Source organism: Ursus maritimus, unplaced genomic scaffold, assembly GCF_017311325.1.
Source record: "Ursus maritimus isolate PB19 unplaced genomic scaffold, ASM1731132v1 scaffold_26, whole genome shotgun sequence".
NCBI lineage: Eukaryota > Metazoa > Chordata > Mammalia > Carnivora > Ursidae > Ursus > Ursus maritimus.
In genome coordinates, this window is record NW_024425119.1 from 36701719 (window position 1) to 36716006 (window position 14288).

A 14288-nucleotide genomic window follows, 5' to 3' on the forward strand; every position below is an offset into this window, starting at 1 on the left:
GACCACAGCATGCTTTTTCATTTATTTGTGTCTTCTTCAATATTTTTCATCAGTGTCTTAGAGTTTTCAGTGAAGAGATTTTTTTGGCCTCTTCAGTTAAATTTATTCTTAAGTATTTTATTATTTTTGATGCTATTGCAAATGGGAACAATTTCTTTTTCAGAAGTTTCATCACTAGTGTATAAAAGAAACACTGCTGATTTTTGTATATTAATTCTTTACCCTGCAACTTTACTGAATTTATTCATTAGATCTAACAGGTTTTTTTTTTAATTCTTTAGGATCTTCCCTATATAAAATCATGTTGTCTGCAAATAAAGAAAATTTTACTTCTTCCTTTCCAATTCTGATAACTTTTATATCTTTTTCTTGCCTGACTGCTCTAGCTAGGACTTCCAGGACTATGCTGAATAGGAATGGTGAGAGGGCACACTGGTCTTTATCCCTGATCTTAGAGGAGAAACTTTTATCCTTTCACCATCAAGTATGATGTTAACTATAGGCTTGTCATATTTGGCCTTTATTATGTTGAGATGTCTTCCTTCTATGTCTAATTTGTTAGTTTTTATTGTGAATGGGTGTTGAATTTTATCAGATGCTTTTTCTGCATCTATTGAGATGAGCATATGATTCTATCAATGTGATATATCCCTGTATCCCAGGGATAAATCCCACTTGGTGAGGCTGAATGATCCTTTTAATATGCTGCTGAATTCAGTTTGCTAGTATATTATTGGGAATTTTTGCATCTATATTCATCAGGGATAGTGGTCTGTAGTTTTCTTTTCAAATAGTGTTCTTTTTTGGTTTTGGTATCAGGACAATGCTGGTTTCAAAAAAGGAGTTTGGGAGTATTCACTCCTCTTCAGTTTTGGGGAAGAGTTAGAGGAAGATTGGTGTTAGTTCTTCTTTAAATATAAATTTAAATAAACTAGTAAAATTCATTAATGAAGTCTTCTCGTCCTGGGCTTTATTTCATTGGGAGATTTTTTTATTACTGGCTTAATCTTCTTACTAGTAATTGTTATATTTGGGTTTTCTATTTCTTCCTGAGTCAGTCTTGGTAAGTTGTAGGTTTCTAAGAATTTTTTAATCTCTTCTAGATTGTCCATTTTGTTGGCATATTGTTGTTCATAGCAGCCTCTTATGATCCTTTAAATTTCTGTGGTGTCCATTGTAATGTCTCCTTTTCCATTTGTAATTTTGTTCATTTGGGTCCTTTCTATTTTTTCCTTGGCTGGCCTAGCTAAGGGATTCTCAGTTTTGTTATCTTTTCGAAAAACTTAGTTTGCTTAATCTTTTCTATTATTTTTCATTTCTTTATTTCATTTGTTTGTGCTCTTAGATATTTCTCTTCTGCTGCTAACTTTAGGCTCAGTTTGTTCTTCTTTTTCTAGTTCCTTAAGGCATAAAATTATGTTGTTTATCTGGGATATTTCTTGCTTCTTAATGTAGGCATTTACTGCTATGAACTTCCATCTTAAAACTGCTTTTGTTGGGGGTGCCTGGATGGCACAGTGGTTAAGTGTCTGCCTTCGGCTCAGGGAGTGATCCCAGCATTATGGGATCGAGCCCCACATCAGGCTCCTCCACTATGAGCCTGCTTCTTCCTCTCCCACTCCCCCTGCTTGTGTTCCCTCTCTCACCGGCTGTCTCTATCTCTGTCAAATAAATAAATAAAATCTTAAAAAAAAAAACTGCTTTTGTTGCATCCAATAAGTTCTGGCATGTTGTGTCTCCATTTTCAATTGTCTCAAGAAACTTTATTTCCCTTTAATTTAATTTCTTCTTTGATCCATTGGTTGTTCAATAAAGTATAGTTTCATGCCATTGTGGTCAGAGAAGATATTTGATATGATTTCAATCTTCTTGAATTATCTAAGATTATTTTATGGCCTAATGTATGTTCTATCCTAGAAAACGTTCTGTGCTTAAGAAAAATGTGTATTCTGCTGTTGTTGGATAGAATGCTCTGTATATTTTATTAGGTCCATTTGCTCAATAGTTGTGTTCAAATCCACTGTTTCCTTATTGATTCTCTGCCTGGATGATCTATCCATTGTTGAGAGTGAGGTATTAAAGTCCCAAACGATTATTGTATTACTGTTTATTTCTTCTTTTAGCCTTGTTAACTTTTGCTTTATATATTTAGGTGCTCTGATGTTGGGTATGTAAATATTTACAATTGTTACACTTTAAGATTTTATTATTTATTTATTTATTTATTTATTTACTTACTTACTTACTTACTTACTTAAAGAGAGCTGGGAGAGAGGTGGAGGGGGAGGGCAAAGGAGGGGGAAAGAATCTCAAGCAGACTCTGTGCTAGGCATAGAGCCCAACTTGGGGCTTGATCTCATGACCCTGAGATCATGACCTGAGCTGAAAACAAGAGTTGGATGCTTAACCTACCAAGCCACCCAGGTCCCTCTACAATTATTACACTTCTTAATTGACCCCTTTCTCATTATATAATGACCTTCTTTGTCTATTTTTTTTTTTTACCATTTCTAGTTTAAAGTCTATTTTACATCTGATATAAATATAGCTAACTCTGCTTTTTTGTGGTTTTTGCTACCATTTGCTTGAAAGGTCTTTCTCCATTCTTTCACTCTCAGTGTATGTGTGTCTTTAAGGCTAAAGTGAATCTCTTGTAGGCAGCACGTTGTTGGTTCTTGTTTTTTATCCATTCTGCCATTCTATGTCTTTTGATTGGAGAATGTAATCCATTTATGTTTAAAATAATTATTGAGGGGCACCTGGGTGGCTCAGTTGGTTAAGCGTCTGCTTTCAGCTTAAGTCACGATCCTGGAGTCCTGGGATCAAGCCCTATGTCGGGCTCCCTGCTTAGCAGGGAGTCTGCTTCTCCCTCTGACCCTCCCCCCTCTCATGACCTCTCTCTCTCTCAAATAAATAAATAAATAAAATCTTTAAATAAAATAATTATTCATAGGTAAGGACCTACTATTGGCATTCTCTTGTTTTCTGGTTGTTTCATAGATCCAGTGTTCCGTGTTTCTTATCTTGCTATCTTTTTTGTGTTTTGATGCCTTTTGGTATCAGTATGTTTTGACCCCTTTATTGTGTTCTTTAGTGTAATTACTAAAGATTTTCCCTTGTGGTTACCGTGAGGCTTACACAAAATATTCTAAACTCATAACACCCTATTTTAAACTGATAACAACTTAACTGTAATAGAATTCATACTTTACACTTTTACTTCCTTTCCCTCTCACATTTTAGATTGTTGCTGTTACAACTTACATGGTTTTTATATTGTGTAATTAATAATCAATTATTGAATATGGTTACCTTTGCTACTTTAGTTTTTTTCTTTAAATTTTAAACTAAAGTTGCGTTGTCCATCATATTGCAGAATCTCACAATAACTGTATATTTACCATTACTACTGAGATTTACACTACCTTTTTGTGTCTTTATGGTATTAATTAGTGTTCTTTTACTTTCACTCAAAGAAGTCCTTTTACTGTTTCTTGTAAGGCAGATCTGGTGGTATGAACTCCTTCAGCTTTTGTTTGGTAAAGTCTTTATCCATCCTTCATTTCTGAAGCACAGCTTTGCCAGGTACAGAAGTCTTGGTTTACAGTTATTTTCTTTTGATATTTTGAGTATGTCATTCGTGTCTCTCTTGGCCTGAAAATGTTCTGTTGAGAAATCTGCTTCTAGTCTTATATGAGAGTTCCCTTGTATGTAACTTCTCTCTTTTCTCTTCCTGTTCCTAAAATTCTTTCTTTGGCTTTTGACTTTTGACAATTTAATTATATTGTGTCTTGGTGTAATCCTATTTACCCTATTTAGGTTCAACCTACTTAGGGTCCCTTAGGCCTCAGGGATCTGGTTGTCCTTTTCTCCTCCCAGGTTTGGGAAGCTCTCAGGTATTATTTCTGTCCCTTTCTCTTCTCCTTCTGGAATTACCACAATGTGAATATTGTTTCTTTTCCTTGTGTCCTATAAATCCTGCAGGCTTTCAGTCTTTCTTCATTTTTCTTCATTCTTTTTTTTTTTTCTTTTCTCCTCTGACTAGGTAATTTCTAATGTCCTATCTTCCAGGGTGCTGATCCTTTCTTCTGCATGGTTGAGTCTACGTTTGAAACTCTGTTGAATTTTTCAGTTCAGTTATTGTATTTTTCAAGTCTAGGATTTTTTTTTTTTTTTGATGGCTGCCATTTCCTTATCAAACTTCTCATTTGTTCCTGCATTTTTTTCTAATTTCAGTTAGTTGTCTGTGCTTTCTTATAATTCACTGAACTTCCTTAAGAGGATTATTCTGGATTCTTTATCTGACAGTTCATAGATCTCCATTTCTTTAGGGTCAATTGCTGGTGTTTTATTAGTTTCTTTGGGTGGTGTCATATTTATCTGATTTTTTGTGATCTTTGATTCCTTATGTTGGTATCTGTGCATATGACTAATCAGGCTCCTTTTCCAGACTTTACAGGTCTGCTTGGCAGAGATAATTCTTTACCTGTCAGTCCAGTCTGGGTTTCTGGATGTGTCTGTTGGTAATATTTTTCAGCAGGTGGTGTCTATTATTATGGTCTACTTTGGGACAAGGCAACTGGTTTGACCTCTAAGGATGGGGATGGGTTGGGAGTGGTGAGTCAGACTAGAAAACAGTTGAGTAGGACTGCTGGCTTTGTTCCCTACCCAAGTGAGGCTATAGTACTATATTCAGTCGTAAATAGAGTTGGGGATTAGCTTCCCTACCCTGGCAGGACAGCAGGCCAGGGCCCAGGGCCTATACAACTCATTGTTTGGGGGCCCAAATCAGGCTTCAGTGTGCACTTAATTCCTGGTCAGTTGAGGCCATCTGTTTTGCTCTGCAGATGGAGAAACCACAGGCTGTGCTCTCTGTTCAAGAGCCATCGTACCTAGGACTGTTGAATGGGCTACACAGCTTCCCACGTGCTTTGGTTAAGTTTCCTGGTTGGACAGGCTGAAGGCTGTATTCAGTAATGAGGCTATGAATTAGATTTCCTGCCTGGGTACAGTGGGGAGAGGCTGCTCTAAAGCTGGTAAAGCTCTTTGTTGTTTTCACTCAAGCTGACCCACATGCCAAGTTCCCTGGCCAAACAGAGCCACTGGCTTTGCTCTTCAAACTATCAGCTCTGTCTTCCCTTTTCTCAGCTTCAGTACTGCTGGGCCACATAGACTTCAGATGTTTTTGCCAGATGGGGCTAGAAGACACTCTCCACAGCAGGTGAGGCTATGACTCAGCCCCCTTGCCTGGGTAGGAGTTGGAGAAGATGCTCTAGGCTATCCTCAGTTTCCCAAATAGGCATTCTGGTTGGGAGGGGATGGAGCTATCCTCAGCGTTGTCTGTGAATTAATCCCCCTGCCTGTGCATAATATGGGAACACTCCATGCTCTGTATTGGCTTTGCTCTGGAGACAATCAGCCCTACCTGCTTACCTCTCAGCTGGAGCACCACTGGACTGCACAACTTCCAGGAGCTGTCACCAGCCCTCTTGTCAGATGGAGCCACTTTCCACAGTATGTACGGCTCTGACTCAGCACCTTGCTTAGGCACACACAAACTGGGCTCTAGGGCCAGCAAAACTCTTTGCTTGAGGATCCAATTCAGGCACATCTGCACACTTCTAAGTTCCTGGGGGAGAGTCCATCCCCAACTTGGTTCTGTGGGTAAGCAAAGTTGCTGGTTGGGATTACTACTGGGCACTGCCAGTATGAACTCAGTCTGCCAAGATCCATGTACTGGTTGTTGCAAGCCCATTCCCCTTGTCACATACATATTCCCAGGGGCTGAGCCCTGCACATTCTTCGCAATCCCTATGGTATGAGATCAGATTAGAGGCTCCCATAAAACGACCCACTTTGCTGGGGAGGCTGGTTGGCTGCCTGGGTTCTCTTTTCCCACTGGGGGAATCAGAGGTTCAGGGCAGACCTCTCTGCATGGTCCTGTGCTGGTCTAGGGGAGGGGCAACGCAGTCAACATGTAGTGCTGCTCTTACTTTTCTAATGTAGTCTGTCTTGGTCTCTCAGGTACAGGGGGGTGCTTCAGCCTCACCCCCATCTTCCAGGATTCTCTTAGGGCTGTCTTGTTCTTGCATAATTGTTAGTTATTATTGTGTGGGGGAGCAAGGTCAAGAACGATGTTGTCATTCTTGGTGCCATCTTGGTGGTGTCACTACATTTTCTCTTTTTAAAAAAACATTTGTGGAGGGATGCCTGGGCAGCTAGTCAGTGAAGCAGCTGCCTTCGGCTTAGTCATGATCCCAGAGTCCTGGGATCAAGTCCTGCTTTGGGTTCCTTGCTCAGCAGGGAGCCTGCTTCTCCCTCTCCCTCTGCCTGCTGCTCCCCCTGCTTGTGTTCTCTCTCTCTCTGACAAATAAAATCTTTTAAAAAAAATTTTTAAAAATGTTTGTGGTGAGAACACTTAAGATCTACCCATGTAGTAAATTTCAAGTATGCAATACAATATATGGTCACATTGTTGTACATTCTATCTCCAAAACTTAATTATCTTGCATAACTAAAATTTTGAACTCTGTGACCAACATCTCCTCCTTTCCCCCTCCCCTGATACCCAAAGTACTGAACATTCTACTTCTATGAGTTTGACTATTTTGGGTTCCATATATAAGTGAGACGATAAAGTATTTGTATTTCTGTATTTGGCTTATTTCAGTTAGTATAAGGTCCTCCAGGTTCATTTACGTTGTTGCAAGTGGCAGGATTTCCTTTTTTTTTTTTAAGTTGAATAATATTCCATAGTGGAATATTTTTTCCAGTTTTAATGAGATGTAACTGACATACAGCACTGTACGAATCTGAGGTATACAGCATAATGACAACCCACATATAGCATGAAATGATCACCAAAATGAGTTTAGCTAACATTCATCATCTCATACAGTTACCTCTCAAAAGTTTTTTCCTTGTGATGAGAACATTTAGAATCTACTCTCTTAGCAAATTTCAAATATATCATACAGAAATGTTAACTATAGTCATCATGCTGTAGATTTTAATTCCAGAATTTATTCATTTTATAACTGGAAGTTTATACCTTTTGACCAATTTCATCCAAATTCCCCTTCACAGGTGTTCATTATAAAAACAATATATAGTATCACGGAACTTATTTATTTTTTTAGGGAAGAAGAAATTTAATTAATATAAGAGCAGAAATCAGTATAATAGTGATTTAAAAAGAATGAGGTTTATCAACAGTGTCCATAATCTTAAAGCTTTCAAATGATTAGGTAAAAACACAAAACACTGGCAAGATTGATCAAGAAAGAAAATAAGTAAAATAACACCAGAATAAATATTATTTGCAGTAAAAATATTTTATAACTTTAATTATAATTCCCAGAAAAATAATTATAACATATTTATTCAAAGGACCAATAATCATTCATTAACAAATTTGTCAGCAAAATTTACCAACAAAATGTAGAAAATTTCACAGTGAATCGTGATAAATCTTTAAAATACAGAAAGGATTAAGTATAGGACTAATATATGTTTTATTGAAAAATTGGATAATACTTTATTTTTTTATTTCTATTTTTTTGGATAAGAATACTTCAGAAAAAATATAATTTATAAATATGGATGTAGACATTTTAAATATAAACTGAGAGTATAAAATGGTTGAAAACCACTGCATCTTTCACCTCAAGCTGTTCACAATTTAATATCACAGATCTTAAATTCAAAAGTCTCAAAGAAGTTGATTTTGCTGTCACCTTCTCCAGGGTCTCAAATAATAGCTGCAGCAAGGGTCAGGGTCTGGAATTTGATAGACTATCCATTTCATTTTTTGAACATTGCTTCCCTATGCTCATCTTTTATATCTTCTATTGTCAACATCCTGCTTGTTAAATGCCTGAGTCTCTTACTGTTGCTACCAGATCAATGAAGATTAAGAATCTTCATTGATAATGCTAGTAAAAGTTTGCCTATTGTAACAGACGCATTATGTAAGCACACTGTCACCATAAAATATCTCCAGGCATCACATCCAAGTGGAAGGGTAATTTTATATAAAAGGTACAAAGTTATCTTTGTGCCTTTTCCCCCTCCTACCGAGATATGCACATAACTTCAATAATAAAAACAAAGGCACATTTTTGGATTGTTCCTCACATTTTGCAATCCTTTGAGAAATGGTATTCAGTAGAAAAATCCAGAGAGTGCCCAACTTAAGTTCCAAAAGAATAGGGAAGTTTCTGCTACCACAAAAAATTACCTATTAAGAAAAGATGAATAAGTAGCTAAGTGTTTTGCTAATACCAAAATCATTACTTATCTCAAATGGCATATCTATCACATTTTTCAAATGAAATCTTGAATGTAACTATCCTTTAAATCTATTAGGGCAAATTTGAAATAATTTTCCTGACTTATTGTGGTGTGCAGCACTCCTGATTGCTCATGGAACTGGGCTATAATTTTGCTTAGTGCTCTACGAAATTAATGTTCTACATTTTTATTGATCTAATATACATGCAGAAATATTTAAAAGAGAGCACCACAGGCTCCAAAAAGGAGTCCGTGATAGAAAAATTGTGGGGAACATGTGTCCTGCACAGCAAAGTTTCCTCTTTTCCATTTCACCATGGTTGTTAGATGCTAGAATAGTTCCTGCTTGCATCTCAGACTTTCCTTCTTCCTGAAATGCATCCTTTTAAAAATTTTTTAGTAGGGTTTTTTGGTCATAAAATGTTCTTCTTTATCTGAAAACATACTTATTCCACTTTCATTTTGACAGTTTTGCTGGGTAGACTGTTATAAGTTGAAAATCATCTTCTGTTGGTACTTTGAAGATACACTTTGTCTTCTGATTCCTATTGTTGCTGTTGAGAACTCAGCTGTTATGATCTATTTGTTGTCCCCTTGAAGGTGACCTTTTCTCTGGCTTGCTACCAATATATCTATTTGTTTGGGAGGTAATAAATACAATTTCCCTGCAATATGTCTAAATGCAATTTCTTTCTTTCTTCCTTTTTTTTTTTTTAACGTGATTTCTTATTATATTTATCCTGCTTGTAATTACTGGGCCCCCTGCACCTGAAAAAGATTGTTTTCCTGAAGTCTGGATTTATGCATGTGTGTGTATGTGCATATACACACACACATATATAGAGACATATTTTTAGAAATATATTTTTAGGAATGTTTAAATATTTCTTCTCCCATATTACTCAGCCATAGAAAAGAATGAGATTTAGCCATTTGCAACAACATGGATGGACCTAGAAGATATGCTAAATGAATTGAGACTAATGAGATTGCACTTACCTATGGAATCTAGAAAACAAATGTACAAAGCAGAAATAGACCCATAAATACAGAGAACTAATGGATGCCAGGGAGAAGGTGGGTAGGGAAATGGGTACAGTGGAGAAGGTACAGGCTTCCACTTATGGAATGAATACGTCAAAGGGATGAAAGGCACAGCATAGGAAATATACTTAGTGTACTGTTTATGTCGTATGGCGATGGATATAGTTACACTTATGGAGAGCATAGCACAATGTGTTGAGTTGTGAAATCACTCTGTCGTACCTGAAACTAATGTAACATTGTATGTCAACTTCAATAAAAAAGGTATCTTTGATTTCCTTATTTTCTCTATTCTCCTTCTCACTCTATCTTCATGTCCCTTTCATATTTTCCATGTTAAAATTCTGATGCATTCAGGGTAATATCTTCAGATTTATTTTTCAATTCAATAATTTTCTCTTCTACTATGCCTAATCCACCATTTAACCTATCTATTGCTTTGTAAATTGCAATGATTATATTTTTCTTCCTAGAAGTTGTATGTGGCTCCATTTAAAATCTGCCTGGTCACATACTGATGGTTTCTTTTTTTGTTATATTTTCAATTCCATCTTTTACTTAAACACTTCACATTTATTTATTTTTGTTCTGCATCTCATAATGCTAATATCTGAAGTCCTTACAAGTCTTAGTCTGTTGTGTTTTTTATTTCTTGTGCATTTAATTTTTTACAGTGAAATTATATTTGGCTGAATTTATTCTCAGGAAATTCTGAGGGGTTTATATTAAAGAATGCTTTCCTGTGGAAAAGATTTATTTTTGCTGGGTGTCAAAAGGGGCTACCAACCTGGGATCATTTTAATTTCTTGGCTCTGGCCATGGGGAATGTATAAATTTCAACCCAGACCCATGTGATAATATGTTATACATTCTACTATTTTTTATTGTTTTCCTCTTGAAGCCACGACAATGATAAACAGGTTTTTTTATCTGCCTTCTGTTACTGCATGGGATTTTCTTCAGGTGATCCATTGACTGAGTCTATAGCCTCTTCACTTGTCTCAGTTTCATTCAGTGTGCATTGGGGGCATGTCCTCAGAATTAGTTCCCTCTACTTGTATGGGCCTTAGGACCTACTTTTTTGGAACCCGAATGTACATATGATATTCAAAATGCTAGGTTCCCAGTCTTGGCATGTAATCCCAAAGTATCCACAATTCCTCATTTAATCACCTCTGATTTCAGCTTGGTGCTTTACTTTTGCTGGAGAAGGGTGGGAATCTTGAGGATTCTCCTCACTTTCTTGCAAGCTACACAATACATTTAAAAATGTTTGTTTAGTGTACTTTGTCCAGTGCCTAAGCGTTTAGCTATGGCAGAGCCTTTTCAAAAATATTCTGGATTGCTATGCTGCCAGTGGATAAGTCATAAACAGTTTAATTTTCAAACCCTTTTTTGTTTAAAAAAAAAAAAGAAGTCAGAGTTCTTACCAAGTGCAAAACCCTTATTGTCAGTGATTTGTAAATTGGAAAGGTAACAACAATAATGGTAGGTAAAATTTACTGTATACCTATTTGCCAGGTACTGAATGCATGTTGTCTCATTTCTCTACAAATTAGGTAATATTATGTATGAGCTACAGGTGAAAGATGTGAGACTTAGATAACTTAGAGACTTTCTCAGAGTCACATAGTAAGTGGCAGGGATAGGTTTATCTGATAACAAATTTTGTGTGCTTTTTTTCTCCCCACTGAACTGGACTGCCTCTCTATTCAAGCTCTGCAATCACAGAAGATAAAACCATTTGAAAAATGTTACCAGCTGTATTTTGTTTTAAGGTGCAAATTGATCAGAGAACAACTTTGTAGTAAGGAACCTTCATCTCTTAATGATGTATCAAAAATTTGGTAAAAATCTGACAATCTCTTCAAAACTTATCATGGATCAAAGAAAGAGACAGAAATGGGAAACATTAAACAGTGAAGTTGAAAAAAGCTGTTTTCAGTCATTCCAGTATATCAGATAAGTTCTAGAAGCAATATATTTGTTTTGTGCTTTATTCACTGCCTTATCTCAAAAAGAACTTAAGACAGCTGACAAGAATGCATAAAATTCAAGATACAAATTAGAAATAGGTGAGAAAAAAATAAATAAGAAGAAAAAACAGAGAAATAAGATTAAAATAAAAAGGTATACCACTGAGCTTGTTTTGAGGCAGCTTGCAAATCTGGCTTTCTAAGGTCAACTTAAAAAGAGCTACCTGAGTAGTTATGAGTCACCATGTGTATATAATAAAAACAACCCAATTGTTCAGAAGCACGGTATGACTGATCCCTATGAACAGGATCAAAAGTTTCTCACAAAGCACCTCATAAATAGGACATTGTATAATGAAAAGAACAACATCCTGATCATGTAACTGTGGCACTTTTTGAGTGAAAGGGGAACTATTAAACATGATGCTGGGACAACGGGTATAAACTGAGACTGTCCCCCCAAAATTAAAATGAACACTTACCGTACTTACAGTAATCACTATATTTTAGTACATATTTTATGAAGATATTTTATTATTGCATCCCTCAATACAAGCTGATGATTGCACACAAATTGGCAATTCAGTAAAAGCAGCTGTATTTAAGGTTAACATGACATGATTGGTTTTAACTTTCAGCTGATCTAGTTAAATGGTAGATTTTAGAGCACAGTGGAGCAGGAGTAACAAACTCATATGGGCTCAGTGGCAAGGGAATGAACATAGGACTGTCAAGGAGCCAGGTGTAGGAGAAGAGGAAATGGTTAGTGAATAAAACATTTAAAAACAATATTTTGAAAAAAAACATCAATCTATAGTTGAATCTAGTTTCCAACTCAGTGACTGACAGTTGGGAATCATGACATAGCCATATAGTTTGGTTATTTGATGCCTATGCCATCTGCATTCAATATTCAATAAACATTTTTAAACACTAAACAGGCCTTCACTTTTGAACTAATTCTTGCTTGTGTCTATCACTATATTAAAAATATATTTAGGAGGGTTTCTAATTAAATTTGAAAATTTCTGAGTTAATTCTTGGCTTTTATAAGTAGCATGTTCTTTTGAATAGTAATCTTTACTGACTCAAAATTTTCTCTGACCCTGGCTCCTGAAGAAATGCGTTTTCTTGGTCTTTCAGTTTGAAGGACCTGTTAAAAAATAGCCCATCCAATCAGAGGCTACATTAGTAAAAGTTCAAGATTCCAGACCAGGGAACTAACAGTTAAAGGGGGATTGCAGTCTTACCTTACACTGTGCTGGTAGATCCCATCGAGTGCAGCTCATTGTGGGTGTCTCAGTTACTAAAGGGAGACAATGACAAAGCATGGGGCCCTACATGGCAATGCTACCACTGTCCACTATTTCTAGGTTTCCTCTCCTTTGAAGGGACATTTTCGAGTCCTTGTAGCTCAGTGCCATCCCCACTCCCCTTAACAACTATCAGAAGATGACCTGGCCTCAAAGCCATGATCAAAGAATGCAAGTCTGCTCCCCCCTTTAGCTGTACCTGTGTTCACATAGCTCTGGTTGTGGAAGAGGTATCATTTCTCCTGTTCAAGACACATGAATCCACAGGATGTCACTTCTTCTGCCTTCTTAGGAATTCTTTATTATTTATTTACACTCTATTCTGTATCTTCAACTCTCCCTTTCTCCTGGCTCTTTCCTGTGGACACAGAAAGGAGGTCATCTCCATGATCTTTAAATAAACAAGACTCGCTCTTTGTCCTCCAGTTTCTACACTCTCTCTCCTCTGCTCTTCACAGCTTTTAAAAAGGGGGCCTGCAGGTGATGTCTTCTGCACTCACTTCCTATCCACACCACAATCTCTGGCAATCTACATTCTGGTCCTTTCACTACTGAAATAGCTCTTGCCCAATGACTTCCTAGTTGCTTAATCCAAAGAACAATTTTTTCTTATCCTCACTAGCATTGGTGACTGTTAACTTCTTTACAACTCTCTCCTTAGTTTCTGGGATAGTGCTATTTCTTGATTTTCCTCTAACATGCCTGGACATTCATTTTCAATCAATTTTATGAGCTGTTTGATCACCCCCTTAATGTTGGCTTTCCTCTATCTAGCATATACATGTTGGGTTCAACTGACACCTGTTGACAAATCCCAAATCTGCAGCCCTAGACCAGTTCTAAACTCCTGATCTGAACATTCAAGTGCCTAGCTGTTCTCAAACTCAACATGTCTGCAATGGAACTTATCTGCCCCCCCATTCTCCCTGTCATTGCCTTTCACTCACTAAAAGTAGTCATTTAGAAATTATCTTTAACACCTTCTTTTCCTTTCCTCCTACGTTTGCATTTAGTTGGTCATCAAGTCCGAATTTTCTCTTCAATCAGTCTTCTACTCTCCTACATCACTGCCCTAATTTAGAAAGTTTAATTGTGCAGCATGCTTTCAATAGTTCCCCATTATCTTCATGACACATTTTTAATTAGCATGGCGTCTAAAGCCATTCATATTGTAGTTTTCCCAAAGTAGCGTTTAAATTGAAGTATCCAGAATGCACCATTCTCTTTCACCTTTCTCTGTGCTCTTCCTACCCCCACTATTTGGTCCTGCAATACTCAGGTCAGATGTCTCCTCCTGCAGGGTGTTTCCCCAGCTTCTCCAGACAAGATTAGGCGTTCCTCTGGTATATTCCTGTAGCATTCTGGGTTTACTTCTGTGAGGGCATTCATATCAACCATGCAACTGCTAAATTTACTTATTGGGATCCTTCTTTAAACCCACCAATAATAATAGCTAACATTTGTTGAAAGCTGTGTAGCAGGCCCTATATTAAGTGCATTGCATGCATTATTCATTTAATCCTCACAACAATCCTAAGAAGTCGTTACTAATACTACCTTTGATTCCCAGGAGAGAAAACTGAGCTTACAGGTTAAGCAACTTCCTCAGTCACAAAATTATATCCTAACCTTTTTGAGAGCAAGGATCCGTCCTATTTGTCTA

General features: G+C 36.9%; 1 long non-coding RNA gene across 1 annotated transcript in view; it reads right to left on the bottom strand.

Moving 5' to 3' along the window:
- The window catches only part of LOC103675410, a 292244-nt gene extending 278672 nt beyond the window's left edge, over nt 1-13572 (bottom strand). Inside the window, exons 1-2 of the long non-coding RNA XR_005837914.1 lie at nt 12825-13572; nt 12563-12618 (exon numbers count right to left, since the gene is read on the bottom strand). This is a non-coding gene — a long non-coding RNA (uncharacterized LOC103675410). The remainder of the gene's footprint in view (nt 1-12562; nt 12619-12824) is intronic.
- Between the last annotated feature and the right edge of the window lie 716 nt (nt 13573-14288).